General features: G+C 40.1%; 1 pseudogene; it reads left to right on the forward strand.

Moving 5' to 3' along the window:
• LOC108801084 overlaps nucleotides 1-20327 on the forward strand; it is a 35082-nt pseudogene extending 14755 nt beyond the window's left edge.
• Nucleotides 20328-20650: the final 323 nt, after the last annotated feature.

The raw sequence follows: 20650 nt of genomic DNA on the forward strand, positions 1-20650 counted from the left end.
ATACTTGGTATTCTACTATTTGGAGACCGAACTTCACTCTCCTCACTGAACTGAATTACAGAGAACAGATTAGGTCTGAATTCACTTCTTATTTTCAAATGAATTTAAACTTTGTAAAAGATGATGTTCTGGTACTGAATGCTCATGAAACACATATTAGGGGCGTGTTAATCAGAATAGGTGCCTATGAGTAAAGGAGACAAGACATATACAGGAAATATCAGAGCTTACTGACCAAACTCCCAATCTAGAAAGGCAACACAAACAAAAATATGATAGTAGACATGAAATAGATCTGCAAAACAGTGTGATATAGGTTGGGTGCTTGCTTTATAATGTAGCCCCCATCACCTTTTGTGAGGTGGCTACTAGAAATTTAGTGATTGCCAGGGTTGTAGTCAGCCTGGATGGATTAAAGTTGGCATTTATCTGGTAATTCCTGGTGTCTGACATTGATTGTGCCTACCTGGGTGTAGCGTGATTCTACTGTAGTGTGTGACAGCCAATGAGGGGCACTGTGAGTGTATGTGCAGTTCAGCAGCCAACCACTGGTTCTCTCTCAACCAGTGTTGCATGCTGGGATAGGGTACATATACTGGAGGTTATTACCATGTGCTCAGTTTTAGATGGATGCCAGCCATGGATTAATCCAGGGCTGGGGGCTTTCCAGCCACCCCCCAGGCTAGGCCTAAGTGTGGAAAAGCTGAAGTTCGGGAAAAGATTTTCTAGGCCTCAATTCAGGAAGAGGCCTCTGCTCTTCCTAGAGGAGGAGAACCAGGAAAGCTGATGGCTGCTGAAGGTACCCAGAACATAGTGGACCTCAGGAGCAAAGTCTGATGTCTTATCTGTGCTTATCCCTGCTCATCTGCTACTCAAATCTCTATCTATTGTGCTGTCAATGGATCTACACTGAATTGCTAAGAATGGGCTGGTGAGCCTGGAGTCTATGTCTGTTTTACCCTGGATGTCTAGGACCCCTATACCCTCTCTCCCCAGTGTAAAGATGTTAATCAAAGTTCTTCAGCATTATACTTCTGGAGCGGATATCAGCTTTGTGGGCACAAGAAGAGGGTGGTTAAATGCTAATGGAGCAGCTGAAGACCAAAACCCCTAGACAACTAGTGATAACCTGGGTTATTCTGGAAACTCCTCCTGGGGTGAGCGCTATAATAGCATGCTATGACTTACATATTAAATGACTGAAACTCAATTTTTATTCTCAGCCAAGCAAGGCTGGTGGTTTCCTAGTGAAACAATTCAACGGAAATATGGAAAAATCTAGAATTCCCTTTTTAATTGACAAAAACAAAAGGCAGCGTCTCTAACCCACTGGATATTACTAATTGTTTTCCTGTGTATTACTCTTCTCTCTGTAACCTACAGGACTCCAAAAGCACCCCTCACCTGAAAATATTTAAAAATTGCCCGACACAGTACACCTTCCCAAAATTTGCAATGATCAACTAGCTACTCTACAGGCACCATTTTCTCTGGTGGAAAAAGAGTCACTGATCAAAACTCTCCCCCAACAAAAAGCTCCAGGGCCAGATGGATTTAAGTGTTGAGTAATACAAAACATTTGTTGACTTGCACCTCACTTATACCAGGACTCAAACCAAGCAGCCACTACAGGTTTATACCCCAAGGAATTATTTGACACACTTATCATAACAATACCCTTGTCTGATAAGTCTTTGTCAGACCTAGAAAACTACAGGCTGATCCCTATTAAACACCAACCTTAGGATCTTTGCTAAATTATTGACAAACAGATTACTCTCTATTATTCCTCAATTATTACATCCTGATGAGGTTAGATTTGTTGCCGGGCAGCAAGTCCCAGACAGGACCAGGAGGTTAATTGATCTGATTATGGTTTCTATATCAAAACCCTTTAAAATCAATACCATCCTTAAAACTTATTTTGGTCCTTACCCCATCCAATCCTTCCAAAATACTTACAGAGTCTACAAAGGTCTGTTGACATCTACATTTGAGGTAATGAAAGCCTTTATTTCCTTAAATCCCATGCAGGGATGGGAGCCTAAACATTTTCAACTATTATTAAGCAGCAATCTTAGACTGAAAAAACAATGGTGGTCTTCTAACTCTACCAAACACTGGAAACAAATTAAAATGGATGCTTCAGAAGTTGATTTTAAATTATTGATCAGAGCTGCCCTGCTAAGTGGCCATACCAACAAATAATACCCAGATACTGTTACTGCTGCATTAAGGGTTTGGGTCTCATTGACCCAATCCTCTCCTAAGTGCAGTGTGTTCGGCTCACACAGACTTGAACCATAAATACTGGGAAACTGCAAACCTCCTAACTGTTGGTAACCTGTACTTAAATAATTTGCTGCCCAACATATGGGATCCTTTGCAAAGGCTACTACAAATACCTTTATCGCTAAGGATAATCCCCTTATCAAGGAACTTATCACCTTTTATAAAGACCCAAATAAAAAGAAATGTGATATATCTATCTGCTCTTGTCTGGCCCCGATCCATCAGTAAAATTACAAACTATGGAAAAATGGGAACAAGAACTTGAATTCACCCGGCCTATTCAGTAATGGTGCTATGAGCTGCATAGGCCACTCGTGACTTCCTGAAGGTTAGCCTACTGGGACTTATCGCAAAAAAAAACTATTGCAAAGATGGTACTCTGGAGTTGGTTGTAATTTTCCCAAAACAATCTCCAATATACTGGAGAGACAAGATATGTGGTGGATTTACAGACTACAAACTACCTTCTAGAGAGAAATGTTCCAGTTTATTACATCAGTTACTGACTTCTTCACTCTTGATCCTAAATTGGCACTATTATATGTGTTTCTTTCTCACCCACACATTGATTGCAGCCAGACTCTCTGTAGCTTTTGAATTGTTGGCTCTTAGATAGCAGATTTATTAGTACCATGCACTAATAAACTCAGTTTACTATGGCTATATGTATTATTATTTCCAAGACCAAGATACATGGTCCTACTCTCAGATATACCATATTATGCTTCCATGTCTATAGAAAGTAGCTGCAAACTATGAGATCTACTGCCCTAAGTTACTTGTTCTTCCTTACCTTGTCCCCTCTCCTTCCCTGCCTTGTCCTTTCCCTATATTAATTGTTGAAGTGTCATTGCTTATTCGTTATTCACATCAACTTCATTATATTTTTATTTACTGGCCATACTAAGGGAAAATATTCACAACATTTCTTTATGTCTTGATTACATGTTATGCATGGGCCCTGCTCCATTATATTGGTAACTTTATATGTAGCTTTAAGGAGATCTGATTTCTTTACCTCTGTACTAAACACTCTGTATACAAGAAGTAAAATAAAACAATTGTGTTTCTCGATTTTATCCGACTTTCACCTATTAGAAATATAATGTAATATAAGTTACAACCATAGTACCTTTTAGAAATATTCCTACTATTAGTTACAAACATTGAAAGTAATGTTTTTTTCTGTTTTGAAGATCAGTTATGGAGCTACGGACTATTCTCTAACCAATAGGCTTCTCTATCCTCATGTATTCCGGATAATTCAGAATGATCATGTTCATTATATGGCTGTAATTAGGTTGTTGAAACATTTTGGCTGGACGTGGGTTGGAATATTTGCATCACAAGATGATACCGGAGATAAAGATAAAGAGATATTAACAAAGTATATGAAGATCAATGGTATCTGTGTTGAATTTACATTTTCATTAGGGCCTTATCTTTATGATGAATACATTTATAGACAGGACATTGTAAAAAATGCTATTTCTGTTATGGAAGCCTCCAGTGCTAAAGTAATTGTATTATGTGGATCTTATATTAGTTACAATGCATTTAATGATTATTTCAATTATACAAATGTTCTCTATGATCAAACATTTATCTTTCCTCCCCTGAGGCATCTTATCTTTTCTAGATATATTCCAGATGTTGGATTTAATGGTAGCTTGTCTATAGATCTATACCCTTTATTCTTTCCAAATAAAGAATTTTTTTTTGATGGCATTGACGAGACGCATAGCTTAATTAATTCAACAAATTCCTTGTACATTTTATCAATTGCAAAGTGTATGTCTGCCAACAAAGGAAACAGAAATAGCACCATATTATGTCCATTTAGCTCTAATGGTTTTTTGGAGGAAAACATGGATCCAAATTTATTTAATTTGGTGCATCAAGGAACCTCTCCACGAATTTATTATGCGGTAGAAGCTATGGCCAAAGCACTGCATGATATGAATCTGTTCTATGATGGAAAATTGTCTGATAATGAACCTCAATATTACAGACATAAGGTAGAGTACACAATCTTCTGAAGGGATTTTAGGAAATGTATAAAGTAATATGTTACTGGAGTTGATGATCCTTTGAAAGGTAAAAGTGATTCAGTGATATTTCAATTATTCAACCTCCCAGCTAAAAGAATTGTAGCAATGTTTGCCTTGTAGAGGAATAGTTTGTAGGGATGCTGACATAATAAAAGGATTAGGATCTGGTATTTTTTAAATGGGCTTCCCATTTATTATCTATAACAGTCCTTAATCAAGAATATGGGTTTGGTACTGATTGTGGGTAGAACCCATATTTTTGGCATGTACGTTTTTTTTTTGAACCATAGTTTTTTATTCCACATTTTTCACAATACAGGTGATGGAAACCAAAGATGCAATACCCATACAATATAATGTGTCAAAGGACGACATAACAAAGAAGAAAACATGGCTGTAGGCCCAATATTTGCATAGGTGTATCATAAGCCAGTGGGCCCTGAAAACTCTAGTAACAGTACAGTTTTGTACGTTTAAGGCACATATAATAACAGTGAGGTAAAGTAGCGGTTATTGTGCACGTGGCATGCAAAGCTGTGATACCACATGGGTCAGTAAGCGTCACATAGCTTTGGGGAGAAAAAAAAAGGGGGGGAAGGTGTAACACTCTAAGGGGAAGAATGTGGGATAAAGTAAATAATAACAAATCTTGGCATTACACTGTTAAGGTAGTGTTTATACTATTAATGTACTACAGATTCAACTTATTGGACCTGATAGAGACTTGGTGGTGCAGAGATCATATATATATATATATGTGAAGAGGAGGATACAGAATAGGACATGTTTGCATCTGGAGTAAGGTGCGAGCATGACCCACTTGTGGTAGATGATTCCTTTACACCATTCCAGAGCTACAACTTTTGTCAGTCATCCAGCAACCCCAGTCTGCAGTGAATTTCTGTTCCCTGAGGTGAGCTCTGGCAAACAGAAATTCAAAGTGCACGTGTGTTTTGAGTGTGTCAATCATCATTGACAGGGTCGGGATGGTCTGCTGTTTCCACAGCCTAGCTATAACTAGTCTAGCTGCTATGAGTATGTGTGTCACAAGCACTCGTAATGAGGGGGGCCAGTCCAGTATACCAATCCCTAGGAGGGCCATCTGCGGGGTAGGAGGGCATTTCAGGTGAGTGATGTCACTAATAAGTTTAAAGACGGAGTCCCAGAATGGAGCAAGTGGAGGACAGTGACACCAAATATGGTGAAGCGATTCTGTCCCACCACAATTACGCCAACATAGTGGGGGGGGGTGAGGTTGGAAAAAAACGTGGCCAACTTATGTGGGGTATAGTACAAATTGTGCAGTAGCGTCTGGGTGGATTCCCAATGAGATAGACATTTAGAGGCCTGCAGGGGCGAGACCATCGTGCGGTACCAGTGCTCAAGAGGTACTGAGAATCCCAATCCCCTTTCCCATCACGTCATTGAGCAAAGTTTAATCTCAGTCGTGGGAGTAGTTAACATTTTGTAGAAAAAGGAAATTGTTTCTTGTTCGAAGTTGTTTTGGAGAAGAAGGCTATTGCTCTTCTCAGGTGTGTAGAATCTTTGATTTTTGTCTTGGACAGGAAATGTCTAATTCTAAGATATTTGTAGAAGTCTCTGACAGGAATATTAAATTGTTGGCAGAGAGTGGTAAATGATTTCAACACATCGCCAGAGAATAATTGACCCAGATGTGTAATACCACATGCCTTCCATTTGGATATGCCCAGGTCAATAAGAACATAATCCAGTGTATCCAATTGTATGTAATATGGAAATTTCCCAGTGCTTGTGGAAGGGGTGAGGCTTAAAGATGCCCACACCCTCGTAGTAAGCTGTAACCGTATCTAGGTAGTATTTAGGTGGTGTGTGGTTGAGAAGCGTAGTGTGCAGCAGCAGGTATAGGTCAGAAGAGATTATTGCTGATCCCATGTGATTCCATATTTTATCGGATTGGGGGACCACCAATGTTGGGTCTGGTCCATTATTGTGGCCTTATAATATTTTGTGATGTCCGGGGCTGCCAAACCTGCAAAGGATTTAGGTGTATATAAGATGATTTTAGGGAGTCTGGCCTTCTTACCTGACCAGATAAAGGAGTCCAGAATACTTTGTAGATCTTTCAGGTATGACGGGAGCAATGGAATTGGCATTGCTCGAAATAAGTATAATATGTGAGGGAGTACAAACATTTTAACTAGATTAACTTTACCTGCCCAGAAAACAGGGGGATGGCATACATTTTTACAAAGCTCCTTGACTTTATGTAGGAGAGGGGAGTAATTCAGAAGAAACAATGTGGTGCTAGGTGAGGTAACCTGTACCCCTAGGTAAGTAAAGGAGTCAGAAGGAGCCCATGAGAAAGGAGAGATGGATGTTATATTACGCTTACATTTAGGTGAAACACTAATTAGTAACATTTGGGATTTGGCATGGTTGAGTTTTTACATGGAGACTTCGCCAAACCGGGAGAGTATTTGCTGCACCGCCAGGAGTGATCATAGAGGATCGGTCAAAAAAAAGGATAACATCAGCGTATAATCCAATCTTATGTGTGCATTTATCTACTGTTATGCCATTGACCTCGGAGGATTGGCGTATAGCTGCTGCCAATGGCTCTATTGCCAACACAAAAATAAAAGGGGACAAGGGGCAGCCCTGTCTGGTGCCATTACTTATGTTAAAGGGGGTTGATAGTAGCCCTGAGGTCATCACTCTGGCACTAGGGGTAGTGTAGAGAGCTCCAACTGCAGAACCCAAAAAGTTAGTGATCCCAAATTTGCGTAAGACGGCTCTGAGGTATCCCCAGTGCACCCTATCAAAAGCCTTCTCTGTGCCTAAAGATAGAAGCAGAGAAGGCAAGTTTGAATGTTTAGCATATTGAATGAGGTCTATAAGTCTTCTAGTGCCATCCGGAGCTTATCTACCAAGTACAAACCCCACTTGGTCCGTGTGGACGAGGTGCGGAATAATATGCATTAGTCTATTAGCTATTAATTTGGCATACATTTTTAGGTCTGTGTTTAAAAGCGAGATGGGTCTATAGTTAGCTGGATTGTCAGCGGGCTTATTAGATTTGGGGATAGTGACTATTAGTGCTTCCAAAGACTCCTTAGGGAGCTGACCGGAAGTAGCAGCTTCATTCGCTAACTGGCACAGGTGTGGGGCCAGTGTCATGGTGAATGTTTTGCAGTATTCCACGCTGAAACCATCGGGTCCTGGAGCTTTGTGCAAAGGTAGGTGAGAGATAACCTTGGTGACCTCCGACACCGAGAAGGGCATAGAGATGACATCCGAGAAATCTGAGAAAATTTAATTTATGTCCTCCAAGGTGGGACTAGGGGTGTCAGTTGAATCCTTTAAATTATATAATGTGGAGTAGAATTTGCCAAAGCTATTAGCTATAGCTAAAGGATTTGATAAACGCGTTCCAGAGGTGTCTGTCAGGTATGTTATTCTGTGGGACTCTTTCTACGTTTAAATTGCTTAGCTATAAAAGCCCCTGCTTTATTGCCCTGGCTATAATAATTCAGTTTTAGTCTTTTAATCATAAAGTCATGTTGGTTAGTTAGGAGTAGGCTGAGTTCCTGTCTCAGGGATCGTATGTCTTGTGTGACTGTGGTCGAGGGAGTCGCTTTGTTTCGACATTCCAGAACCCTAATACGGGAAAGGATAGAATCTATTGCCCCATTTCGTTTCTTTTTCTCATGAGCCCCTATTTTAATCAGAATGCCCCTTCAAAGGTTTTATTGCATTCCACACAGTGATTGGACTAGGTACAGATGGAACATTGGTTTAAAAAAAATGCAGACAATTCAGACCTGATAGACTCCTGGTGTTTCCCGATAGATGACAGACTAGTGTTCAGTCTCCATATACTAGAGGTCCCAGGGTGTGAGTCGGGAATAAATAAATAGAGACCGGGGCATGATCAGACCAACTGATCAGACCTATCTCTGCTTTGGAGACCTGTTGGAGAGTATGCTTATCCACCAGGAAGCTATATAGTCTAGAATATGAGTTTTGTGAAAAGGAAAAAAAGGTATAATCCCCCTCAGTGCTATGTAGGCATCTTCAGGCATCATACATCTTAAGAAGTAAGCATAGAGGGGAGGACAGAGTCTCAGCGTCTTTGCTTTTTGGAAGTGTCCAGGGGCGCGTCAATAATCGCGTTGTAGTCACCGCAAATAATTAAATGACCCCGACGAGAAGCAGAGATTGTCTGCATCAGGGAAGCAAAAAATCTCCTTTGACCTGTGTTTGGGGCATATAGGTTAACTATTGTCATAAGTTGGTTATCAATAGTAGCAACTAGTATAATGAATCTGCCGTTGGGATCTAACAGTAAGTCATGTTCTTGAATCGTGATAGAATTCTTAACACCTATCATCACTCCTTTTATTTTATTTTTTCAGCATTGGCAAAATAGTAGTGGGAAAAGTATTTTCTTTTATAAACAGGAGTTTTTTTCCCTATGAAAATGTGTCTCCTGGACACATAAGATATAGCAGTGAAGAGATGTTGAGCTCGGTCAATGATCAAATCAGCTGGCGGCTGATTAGGAAGCAAGGTGGAGATCAGACGATGAAGATATCTAGTAAGATCCGCAGCACCAATCGATTTAGGGATGCCCCTGAACTTTATATTATTGCATCTGGGTCTATCCTCTTGGTCCGCAATCTTGTCCTGTAGCTGGGATAGCAATTGCTGCTGATCTGCGTATGCATCAACCAGGTCATTAAATGTGGGCGCATAATCACCCAGGTAGTTTTCAATACAGGCTGTACGTTCACCAAGGCCATCTATCTGTGACTGCAGGGATTGTATGGAGGATTTAAAGTCATTTTTGAGCTCTGTGCGTAATGACAGTAGCATTCGTTTAATGGACGCTTCAGATGCAGGGTCTGAGGAAGCAGGGAAAGCTTCCAAGGAGGGTGGTGCGTCAAAGGGGCCTTGTGATACAGAAGTGGCAGCAGTCGACTGCTTTTTACTTACAGATTGTGGCGAATGCAGTGGTGAGGTTGCCGGTCGTTTTAAAATCTCCTTCTGAGGTGACAGCTGGTCAGCTGTGTTCTCCTCCATCTCTGACTCATCGCTGCCTGTGGAGCGGTTATTAGACGGACCTCCTACCCGCGTGGACGAGGCTCCATTTTGTTTGCCTGAGGCGGGCGTCCGTGGATAGAAGTCTGTGAGTCTCCTGGGACCCTTGGACTTAGTTTTGCCTTTGGACATGTCAGCGGGGATATCGGCACTCAGGAGAGTGTTTAGAAAGTTCCGGCTGGTGTCTCAGCGAGCAGGGAGTTGCTGTAGAAATGGATCCCGAAGCGCAGCTTCGAATCAAGCGGTCATATTCTTCTGCGGCCAAACCACGCCCCCTGGCATGTACGTTTTGTTGCAGTACACCCTATATATCCTACAGGTGCACCACTTCACAAGCAGGTTTAGGGCATCCCCAAGCATGTTATTAAAATTTATTTTGTAATGTTTCACTTTATTATTAAAAGAGCTGCTCACCGCTTTTGATTTTTTCAACTCCAATGGCATTTGTAATTATCATTCAAACTTAGCAGAAGTTAAGCAAGCCTCCCATGAACCATACCCAGGTATGTTTAACTGATTACTATTAGTAATGAGTTGCATATACCTCAGCCACTTCTTTCTGTTTATAAATAAATCATCTGGTCTATTTTCTCTATAGCAGACCCTTATAATCAATGATGTTTTGCTATAGATCATAAGGGGGGCCCCCCCAAGCAAACAACATAGGGTCCATTCCAAATTCCATACCAGGCCTTTAGGGTGTTGTGTGGATTTTAAGGGGATCCCATGCAAAAAAAAAGAGAAACTAAACCTTTAAGGTTAAATCCCACACACAAAATAACACAGGGTCCCCTACAAAATCCATTACCAGGCCCTTTTATTCTGAGCATACAGCCTGGCAGGCTAGAAGAGTGGAGGGATGAGCATGCACCCTCAACACATAGGGGAGCCTTATCAGTGGAGGACTTTCAAAAAAATCTCAAGTCCACCCCTGAAAATGTATAATATGCCAAATCTTACATTTCCTCCACACTCACCTTGAAACAAAATATTATGATTCACACAAAATACAAAAAAATTGGTGCTTACAAGATGATGGGCAGAGAAGAGGGATCTCAATGTTGTATGTCACTTGAACTCCTTCTGGAGGTCTGGAGGGCGCTATTGACTGTGAACTTTGGCACATGCGATTTTCTCATATATTGAAAGATGTTATAAATGCTTCTTTAATGGAAGCAAACATCAAGGTTTTACCCAGGTGGCAGTTGGTTCCCTCATGTTTTTCTGCCATTTCTCAGAGCATGTCACCCTTATGTTCATAGTTTGGTAATCCATTATTAATAAAGTAGAAAGGATCATATTGGCCAACAAATGCTTTTTTAAATTATACCAGGGTTCTATGCCCAGTTAAGTTTGACTTAATAGTTTTTCTTTGTAAGGCTGGAGCCATCATTGAATTGATCCATGAAAGAAGTTTTATAGTAATCCTAAATTTCTGGAAGGCCCGTCCCTCCTATGTGTTTAGGTTTCATGTGAATTTCTTTAGCACGTCTTAACTTGGAATTACACAACAAAATATCCATTTCTTTAATGAAATATAACAGATGAGTTTACAACGAGTAAAACAATACCTAACATGCCCAGTTTACAAATTGCGTAGGTGGGTACAATAACACAGCAGATATTGCTCCAAACAGCAGTTCACCCTCTCGATCTGACCGTTTGTTTGGGGGTAATAATCTGTTGTTCTTATAGTGGAACCCCTCCTCGTCTACCACCATGGCCTGAGAGGGGGAACTTGAGGCCAAAGCCTTCAGTAGCTCCTCTTTAAGAATAAATGTAGTATGGATCAATTTCTCCTGTGGTATGATTAAGGAGTCAGGAGGTGGAGGGAATGGCAGCCCATCCAGTCGGGATAGTGAATCTGCCTTTCCATTCTTTGCTCAAGGTCTGTATGTGATGAGGAAGTTAAAGCGATCAAAAAAGAGAGCCCACTGTATTTGGCGAGAGGAGAGGGTTTTGCTCCTCTGTATATACTGGAGATTCTGGTGATCAGTGTATATAATGATGGGCAGAATAGTTCCCTCCAAGAGATGCCTCCAGGTCTCCAGGGCAGATTTTATCGCCAATAACTCTTTCTCCCCTACAGGGTAGTTGATCTCCGCCATTATGAGTGAATGGGAATAGAAAGCAACCGGATGTAGTGGTCCGTCAGAGGAGGGTTTCTGGGACAGGATGGCTCCAATGGCCAAATGAGAGGCATCCACTTCTAAGGTAAATTGCGAGTGGGGGTCCGGCAGTTGGAGAATGGGAGCAGTGGTGAAACGAATCTTCAGAGCATAAAATGCGTCTTGGGCTAGAGGGTTCCAGGTGTACTTTGAATGGATACTGGTCAGCTGAGTTAGGGGTTTCACCACTAGAGAGAAATGTTTAATGAATTTCCGGTAGAAATTGGCAAAACCCAGGAAACGCTGTAGTGCTTTGCGATTCTGGGGTGTAGGCCAATCTTGAATGCATTTGATCTTGTCGGGATCCATCTGGATACCCTTTTTGGATATGATATACCCAAGGGAAGAAATTATGCTAGTCTAGTTATATGTATACACTTGTAGAACTACAAGTAACAGCTCAGCTGTAAGTCTGCAGCTGAACTGTGACATCAGTGTATTAAGACATACATCCACAATAATGTATTCTCTAAATTGCAACACCCCATCCAAATAAATAGTTAAAAAGATTTAAATACGGGATCCCGGTAATTGTAACATTCATGAAAAAATGTGTTGATGAAAAACTCTTTGTTGTAATATCAAGTGAAAGCCAACGAGTCCGCGTGTGACTAATGCCAGTTCAAAGATAACAAATTGAATCAAAATGTTTTAGGAGAAATACTTTTTCATTTGTATCTCCATCATGTAATAAATATTAATGTTTCCCCTTAAAATCTCTTTTTCTTTCTCCTGGAGATTGGTTATATAATACTCCAACTCTATGTGTAACAAAACTCAAACTGCTTAACTCCATATATGCAGAGGTCTTGCTGGAAACATTGCAGTGATAAAGCCTTCCTGTATAATCAAACAGTACATCAGATGAATGTCCATTTTTCTCCCAGCCAATATAGTTCTATACCACACACTGCAACGTCATGCAGTGGGTTAAACTATATGAAGCACGTAAAGCCAGCGCCTTTATATCTCAACCACCACTTGCATGCAAATGGTAGCTCCCTACAACCAATCAGGTCTTGCTAAGCACATGATGAAACATATGAGTGCTCACCACACATCTGCAGGTTAGTTTGGATGTAACCATGACATTCATTTATCAGAAGAATATGGCTTTATTTCATTCAGTCTTTATTGTCTTCTAGGAACATCTTCACTATGTCATGTTTGATGTGTTTATGATATGCTTGTATTTCATGTTTTGGCAATGATATACAGGTATTACTCACTTAACGACCGTGTTCCGTTCCTACGACCAGGTCGTTAAACGAATTGGTCGTTAAGTGAAGAACTCTATACAGTACTGTACTGCATTAGTACAGTACTGTATAGTGTTGCAAATGTACAGTACCGAACAGTGTACTGTACATCGGGCAATGAAAATACTTAACGGGACCCGCAGTGAAGATCGGAGGACGTCACTTCCGCCGGCGACACATCGCACTGACGCTGACGCGCGAGGTCGGAGGTCGCTCGGCGGTCCGTCATAAGTACGAGTGGTCGCAAAGCAGGTAAGTCGGTAACCGAGGAATGTCGGTACTACACACTGTCCTCATGTTAAATTACAAAGTTTTTGAATGGTTTCTGGTGGGAACATGATGTCACAATGATGTCAGATGGGTAGTGGGAGAGTTTTTTGTTCATTTGCACTTTTGGTGTAGCTATATAAGATTGTTTTTTCTTTAGCTGTATTGTCATTTCAAGCCTGATGAAGGGGCCCCTGTGTGGGCCCAAAATGTTGCTATTTGTCTTGACATGAAGCATCAATAAACAGACGTGTTCTTCACTTCAATATGGTGTGTTGTTATATAAGTATTCTGTGTCTTACCTTTTACATTAGGGCAAAAATAAAACATTGACAAAGTAGTTTACTTCTGCTTCAAGGGAAGTCACTACCAATACCATAGTGCATGGTTGGAGTCAGCTGCTTGTCCATGTTAAAGACAAAATGTAATGGAGGTAAATAGGTTATCTTGGGTAGGAGAGTCATCCATGGATAGGAAGCATGGTAGGTTGCTCAGGTCCTGATTACAGAAGCATTCACACATTAGGCGAGTGGTGGAGTTTCCAATAAGAAAACATAAAACATAAAAACATAAAAAGTAGAGATCATTAAGAAAGAGAACCATTTAAAAAAGTGAAACTGTAAAATTATTTCAAAGGCAGCAAATGTGTTCCTTGTATGGTGGATATAAGAAGTACCACGTAGCAGAGTCAGGGAGAGTGTGTGTTGCTAAGCACTGTTTCAGAAAAACAGCAAGAGTAGAAAATGTTGCAAAGAACATTCAGACATCTAATGAAGAGAAGAAGCTGGTAAAAGGCTTTATGCTGTAGAAGGTATAATTTGTGTTGTTCTTCTTCTTGAGGAATTTGACTGGGAAACCCCTCAGGTATGTAATATTGATAATGATTTTTGGAGCAGCCATTAACTTTTTTTCTTGCTTGTACAGTTACTGTTGACCAATATGCATGCAGTGTTATACCCACATTACCATTTGGTAAAGGATTACTTTTCCTAGTTATTTCCATTAGCTTTTCCTTTATGTGATAGCAGTGAATTTGTGATAGAACTTTGCATGTCCATTTGTTTGCAAAAAAGAATGGTACCCCAATGCACCATGGGATGCACTTTGCTTGGCATTATGATAATACACAATTAAACACACATTTTGTCAATACAATAAAGCAACACATGGATTTATATGGGGTCATAAAAACACCAGTAGCATCATATTCTCACCTTTCCCACTGACTCTGCAGCAAATAATTAAAATGTAAAATTCCTCCCCAATTTGCAGATTTTCTTTTCCAAAATGTTGATAAAACAAAGTTTCTCATTTTCCTTATGTCTACTCAACATATAATCAGGAAATATGATTGCCCCCATGTACCTAATATATTTACAATTTACACATAAACAAGGCATTACATAACATTATCGCAAAGATAGAGATTATTTATGCCAAGTACTATACAGGACTAATGACTGGAAATGTTATATTTAAATCACTTTATTTATGTACAAAATGTAGTTCACAGGTTTTATTAGAATATTTCAGTTTTCTATCTTCCTTTTCTACATTGACAGCTTATAATTCAGAAAAAGAAAAACCTAGAATATATTATTGTCTAAAGATGATTAAAAATATATTAGATTTTTTTAATAGTAAAACAAGTTTTTTAAAGGAAATGTATTGTAAGTAAAAATTACCTCTATAATAGGCCTACTCTATTGAGCTTGGACCACTCTCAAAAAGACACAGATCTGTGGTAGTTAACCTCCCTGGCGGTATTCCCAAGTCTGGCTCGGGGTTAATTTTCAATACCAGGAGTGGTAACCCCGAGCCAGACTCGGGACAGCTGATCCTTTGGCTTTCCTTTTAGTGAACATATGGGATTCATAATTGCCTGCAGATGTCACAGGTCAGTGACTTTATTTGCAGTGAAGCTGAAGGATTAGCTTGTCTGGTCTGGAACATACAAGGGGAGCCATGTAGGATGGGACCCTCTGAGTTAAAGCCTAATTTCAGCTTGGGCACAAGACTCACCTGATTACCCACACAATGATACTTGTCCTTCAGGATGAATGACACCCAGCATCAATAAAATGACTTCCTGTGAGCCCAGGGTGTCCAGTGCTCCACACACTGTCCTGGACTCAAAGGAGAATGCTGCAGAGTGAGGAGTCAAGTCATTACATGGTACCACTCTCTGCAGTGTTCAGGTTCCCCTCATTATCAGAGGAAGAAGAGGGAAGGAGGACCTGTGATGTCACCACACCAAAGATGACTGGAAAAAAGCAATGTATATTGATTTTTAATACATGATCAGGGGTTGCTCCAATAAAAGGTGGGGGCTGGGAGGGGGAATATTAAGCCAAGAACTGGATTTGAAATATTGATTTCCCTCTGACAGATTGCTATGCCTCACTTAACACGAGTTTGTTTTTTCTTTCTATATTCATGTTGAAGTTGTATCAATATTTAAGAAAAGTTAAATATGCATTTGGTTTAAATGAGCCTGCGCCATTTTTTAATGAATACGGAGAATTTGTTTATCACTACAAAATAACAAATTGGATACATAAGGATAATGAAACTCTGATTTATAACGATGTGGGAAATTTTACATCCTGGGCACCAGAAGATCAGCAACTTCAAATGAATACTAATGCCATAACATGGAAGTTCGGTGATGAGGTACATCCATAATGTCAACTTGGATCAATAATAAGGATACACTGTATATAATAATAGTTTTTCAGCTTTTCAATCCTATCCCTACAGCAGCACCCAATGCAGTGGCTGCATTCTAACCCCCATTTTTGGTTAAGAAGCTGGTTTATCCTGAAGTCCCCTTATTGGTTCTTCTAAATGTAGTCATACACTGTTAAACCTTAGTCCAATTTACCAGACTTCTTTTAGTGGGTGGCCCTGCAGGCTCAGTAAAAGTCGATAATTTGTCAAAGAAGCTAGACAGTGACTGCGGCCAAACAGCTGCAATCACTGTTCATGTATAGTGACAACTGTTAGAGTATAGTAGACACAGTGATAGGTTAATACATCCACACTGTTTAACATGCAAAAAGGATTATGCTAGTTTTTTTTGTTAAGCCCACAAGCTAAAAATCTAATAGTGTATGCCCAGATTAAACCTGCTGGCCATAGTTCAGAAGCCAGGCCATATGTTATGGTTTAAAAAATTATTCTGGGTGAATCTGCACATAAATTTGTTGGGAACAAAAATCTTGAGCCCAAAGGATATGTCTCGAACCCAAAGCATCGGTGAACCCAAACCTCATCCTATCGGATGTGATAGAGCTTTACAAAATAATAATAACAATAATAATAATAATAATATCTGATATTCAGGTTCCGGTATCTCGGTGCTCAGGTCCTTGTTTACCTGGAACCAGAAAAAAGTTTGGATCTTCGGTTCATGAATGCTGCTATGAGTGTGTTCCATGTCCAGAAGGAGAGATATCCAACATTCCTGGTAGACTTTGCATTGTTTGTTTGTGTTTTGTCTGTTTTTTTTATTACAATGACATGACTTTGTATAAATACTTCCGGACCTTATAATCAATAATAAACAGAAAATCAACCTCTTCGGGGATCTGAATATTGTGACAATGACACCCCATCCAGACACACAATCTACTCACACTATACTTTCTGCTAATCCCTAATACAAAGAATCAGCTCACTTCTGCACCTTCCGGGAAAAAGACTTGTGCTACAAATTGACTAACAGAGAATAGGAAAAAGTATGTACATTGGTTCATAAGGGTTCTGTTAGCACCACAGCAACCTTTGTATAAACTACTATCTGGGTGGGTGGTGGGAGTAGCTGCAGAAGAGGAATGTGATGGCAGTGGGCCATACTATCTTTAGGTAATTGGGCATCACTCATCATGATTAACTGGATCGTCATCGCTGGAAGATGTGATTCAGATTGGATTTACATTAGAGGTACTATGCCCTTATTCCTTCATGTGAAGGGGCAGCAAACTGGGGCACTGCTTATAAACAGGCAAAGCAGCTCCTCCTTGGTAACCCACTTTGTCTCCATGTTAATGAGGAGAAGGGTCTCATCCTCACATCCCTGGCAGGTGGAAAGTTATCATTTAGTGGCAATAGTGACTCCACTACTAAATAAATTACTCCTGGCTGCATCAGCTGGAGGATGAGCCAAACCAACACCTATCCCTCTGATATTCTGATGTGACCAGCAGGTACAATTTTGCACTTCATGAGCAGATATAATAAAATGCTTTCACTGGCGTATAACGGAAAACAATTACTGTATGTTTTACTAATGGTTAAATGACAATGTTTAATGCTATGTGCAATGTTGGAGAATACAGGTTCTCTTAGTAATAAGGCCTTTACTTCAATATGTTATTGGAACAATGTCCTCAGAATGTGAAGGCAGGATGTCCTTGGAAGGTTTTGCTGTTCAGACATTTGGTCTCCTAATATTGTACAGTGAGGCAGGTCAGGCGACATAAACATGTTTTAGGGAGGTCTTGTGTGACACCGGTCTTAAATGCCAGATGTCCAATGGCCATGATATTCTCTTTTCCTAATCTTGACTGTATTTTATTTAATCTGTATTTTTTCTTTGTAACTCTTCTTTTCTAAATAAACTTCATGAGCACAGATTGTTCCTTATCAATTGAACAGACCAAATGGGAGCAAATAACAAACGTTTATAACAAACGTCTTTATTGCACCAACCACTTTGTTCACATTTACCACATGTCATGGGCAGTCCCTACATATGGGAGTCCAGAAAAAATGCTTTTGGCATCTTACTGTTTGACTTATCACTACAGTTCATCCACTATGCTGCCTGCAGCAGCCATGGGAAGGAAGCAGTGCATACAGGGAAGTCAAGGAACTATATTGTATGTTACATTGTAAAAAAAACCAAATGATCTATCTATCTATCTATCTATCTATCTATCTATCTATCTATCTAAGATAATGTATTGTATTTTCTTTTACTCTCTCACAATGCACTGATGGAAATCTAATTGCTAAATGATGCAACACAAGACATTGTTCTCAGACACTTTGGGACAGATGCTCATAGACACAGTAGTACACCAGCAAAAAATTTGTTTAGTTTAGTTTCGGATTCGGATTTCGGTTTCGGACGAAATTCGTTAGTGGTTGTCCTGCCAAATTCATACCAGACCCTTTAGGTCTGGTAGGAATGTTAGGAGAATGCCAATTCAAAAGCAAAGAAAAAACCACTACACTATTGCCTCAGAACTTTTAACCAAAGAATTGTTGTAGAGGGAAAATGTAATTTTTTTTCTTAACCACTTGCCGTCTGCCCGTTGTAAAAAAACAGACGGACGGCACTGCTGCATTGGGTTGCCGTCTCCACGGCATTTTTTTTCTGCTCGCGCACACCCCCTAGCAGTCGCCTGTATGTGCTCGGTTTTGAAGCAGATCTCTGCTTCATCAGCTTCTTTTGGGGTTCACAGGTGACATTAGGGGTCCTAGAGACCCCTAATGTCTCCATAAAGAGGACCTGTCAGTGTGCCTTTGCTATTATATAGGGGGATTGTTATCCCCCTATATAATAGCAATAACAATAAGTGCAAAAAAATAAATATAAATAAAAAAAATAAAATTAACATATAAAAAAGTAAAATAAAAAACTGGTTAATGTCATTTTGCTGCAACGAAATTTGTCCAATAACGAATTTCGGGAAATCGGGAATTTTCGGATTCGTTTGCATTCGTCTTAGCTGTAATTCGGAATTCGGATGCATCCGAATCTCTGAAGATTCGTCCGAAACGAATTTTGGAACGAACCGAATTGCACATGTCTAATGCTCATTGTGTTGGTATTTTTCTTCCTGCAGACAGTGAAAACTGAATGAAATGTTCTGATGAAGAATGGCCAAATGAGAAGAAGGATCGGTGTGTTCCAAAATTGGTGGAGTTTCTCTCCTACACTGATGATACAATTGTTGCAGTATTTTCAGCTGTCTCCACTCTCTGTTGTCTTCTGACTGGTGTAATATTGGGGATATTTATACATTACCAGGACACACCCATTGTTAAAGCTAATAACCGGAACCTGAGTTATCTTCTCCTGGCCTCCATCATGCTGAGCTTCCTCTGTGTCTTCTTGTTCCTCGGCCATCCAGTAGATGTAACCTGCATGCTGCGTGTAACCTCTTTTGGTGTCATCTTCTCAGTTGCCGTCTCTTCTCTACTTGCCAAAAGTATCATGGTGTGTATCGCTTTTAAAGCCACCAGACCTGGGAGTTCCTGGAGGAAATGGATGGGAATCACATTGCCGAATTCTATCATGTCAGCGTTGTCAATGGTGTAAGTTATTATCTGTGTCACTTGGTTGTCTGTATTTCCCCCCTTCCAGGATCGAGACACTCACTCTTATCAGGGAAAGATCATTATTCAGTGTAATGAGGGTTCAGTTATCGGCTTCTACTCTGTCCTGGGTTATATGGGACTTCTGGCAGCTGTGAGCTTCATTATAGCTTTTTTAGCCAGGACATTACCGGACAGTTTTAATGAGGCCAAGTACATCACCTTCAGCATGCTGGTGTTCTGCAGTGTCTGGATTGCCATGATCCCGGCCTATCTGAGCACCAGAGGGAAATACATGGTGGCTGTGGAGGTTTTTGCTATAGTGGCCTCAAGTACTGGACTCCTTGGCTGTATATTTTTCATTTAAAGCCACCAGACCTGGGAGTTCCTGGAGGAAATGGATGGGAATCACATTGCCGAATTCTATCATGTCAGCGTTGTCAATGGTGTAAGTTATTATCTGTGTCACTTGGTTGTCTGTATTTCCCCCCTTCCAGGATCGAGACACTCACTCTTATCAGGGAAAGATCATTATTCAGTGTAATGAGGGTTCAGTTATCGGCTTCTACTCTGTCCTGGGTTATATGGGACTTCTGGCAGCTGTGAGCTTCATTATAGCTTTTTTAGCCAGGACCTTACCGGACAGTTTTAATGAGGCCAAGTACATCACCTTCAGCGTGCTGGTGTTCTGCAGTGTCTGGATTGCCATGATCCCGGCCTATCTGAGCACCAGAGGAAAATACATGGTGGCTGTGGAGATTTTTGCTATAATGGCCTCAAGTACTGGACTTCTTGGCTGTATATTTTTACCAAAATGTTATATCATTCTGTTCAGACCTGACCTGAATACAAAATCAGGTTTGCTTGAAAACAGAGGATAATCTTTTTTTTTACCCATCTTTAAACCAAAATATAATCTATTATTACTAGAGATTGGTCTTTATATTAGGATCCTTAGTTTTTGTAGTTCTGATATTTAATTCCTTCTTGAGAATAAAGAACAATAATTTGTTTAACAACACATGATGTTTATTGTGCTGAATCCTCATGTCTTCATATAGAACAATTATTTATATCATAAAAATATTTTTTATTAGAAACAATTTTTTTTTCAAATTCTTTTAAGCAGCTACCTTATGTTTCGTTGGGCCAATTGCAATACCTTGAATGTCCAAGTTAGCATGGACCGTGCGCAGGAGGGGTT

This window comes from Nanorana parkeri, unplaced genomic scaffold, assembly GCF_000935625.1.
Source record: "Nanorana parkeri isolate BGI_ZX_2015 unplaced genomic scaffold, ASM93562v1 scaffold2212, whole genome shotgun sequence".
NCBI lineage: Eukaryota > Metazoa > Chordata > Amphibia > Anura > Dicroglossidae > Nanorana > Nanorana parkeri.